A 1,975-nucleotide genomic window follows, 5' to 3' on the forward strand; every position below is an offset into this window, starting at 1 on the left:
AGCTCAAGTACAATAGATTTTTGTAACGAAAACCATCACATTCAAACAGACACTTTTGGTAACAAAAACCATCACATTCAAACAGACACTTTTGGTAACAAAAAACCATCACATTCAAACAAACACTTTTGGTAACAAAAACCATCACATTCAAACAGACACTTTTGGTAACAAAAACCATCACATTCAAACAGACACTTTTGGTAACAAAAACCATCACATTCAAACAGACACTTTTGGTAACAAAAACCATCACATTCAAACAAACACTTTTGGTAACAAAAACCATCACATTCAAACAAACACTTTTGGTAACAAAAAACCATCACATTCAAACAAACACTTTTGGTAACAAAAACCATCACATTCAAACAGACACTTTTGGTAACAAAAAACCATCACATTCAAACAAACACTTTTGGTAACAAAAAACCATCACATTCAAACAGACACTTTTGGTAATAAAAAACCATCACATTCAAACAGACACTTTTGGTAACAAAAACCATCACATTCAGGCTTCTACACTGTTAAGATCATCAACCAATAGAATGTTTAGTTAACAACAAAAACTATGGTTTGAATATACAACAACAAGCTGCACTCTTTTCCACAATATAAACAATAGTTTTACAGTCAGAATAAATTAACTGTTTCAAACTTACAAATACACAACAACAGATTTACAAAGCAGTCATTTAGGCCAAAATCAGTTCTTAAGGAAATCAATGCAGTTCAGAGATGTAATTTAGAAAACCTAGTGTAGCAGTAGAAGAAATCAAAGATAAGAAGCAATGGGAAACAAGAAACTTCCGAAGTCATAAAGAAAATTAAACTCGTACCATATATGTAGCAACAACCAACTGTATTAAACATAATTTATTGTTGCCACTAGAAGTTAAAAGTACTTAATTATGTTTATCACTGCTTAATGACAACGGTCATGGATGAAAACTTCCTCACATTTTAACCCCAGAGTTTCACTGAATGCTTTAATTTGTGCAAATATAAGACAACCTAGGAAAAACAACGAGTTACGATGTAAAAAGAAAGTTTATGGCTAAATTTCTAAATTGTGATATGAATTTCCAATCTTTCACTCACCACCAGCATAAGCATGGCTCCAATGTTTGGCTGTAAGCCAGAACATGTCTGGGTTTTCTTTAAACTGACGAGCAACGACTGCGTCTTGCGGATCGTCTGGTTCGGCTGCCGACAGCAGTGCCTGGAGAGAGAGCAGCACCGTTCGTAGTGTCATCGCTGCAGCCCTGTCGACAGCAAGATTATATTGAGGTGGTCAATTAATAAACAGTTCCTTCATAAACTGCAAAAACACATTCCTCGAGCTCATTTTAAGAACTTACGAGTGAAAGTAAAGAAGGTGTAAACAACAATTCAGAATATATGTTATAATCAGTGACAATGAGGTTTTTTGCCCAATACCAGGACTCGTAATGTTGACTGGAAGGTTGACAAAGTAGAAGCAGGTCAGATAGTATTTATGTAATAAAACAACTATATGTTGCACTATATGAGGAGTGGGGGGGGGGGGGTAGTTAATCCATAACCCCTACAATGGCAAATTGTATTTCAAGCACAGATTTTAATTGGTCATTTCATATCAGAAAGAAGGATTTAGGGAAGAGGTCAGAATTCTAAATAGCTTTAGGGAAAGCACAAGTTCCAAAGAGCCTTAGGAGAGACAGAAAAGATTTTTCAAGTACACTTTGGCATCTTCTTTCATGATATACAATTAACATCAAAGATGACAGTTTATAGTTAATCAAGTAGTCCGTATACAATTAATATCTAAAGTTACAGCTTTGTAGTTAATCAAGTAGTCCGTATACAATTAATATCTAAAGTTACAGCTTTGTAGTTAATCAAGTAGTCCGTATACAATTAATATCTAAAGTTACAGCTTTGTAGTTAATCAAGTAGTCCGTATACAATTAATATCTAAAGTTACAGCTTT

The sequence above is a fragment of the Limulus polyphemus genome, unplaced genomic scaffold, assembly GCF_000517525.1.
Source record: "Limulus polyphemus unplaced genomic scaffold, Limulus_polyphemus-2.1.2 Scaffold6671, whole genome shotgun sequence".
NCBI lineage: Eukaryota > Metazoa > Arthropoda > Merostomata > Xiphosura > Limulidae > Limulus > Limulus polyphemus.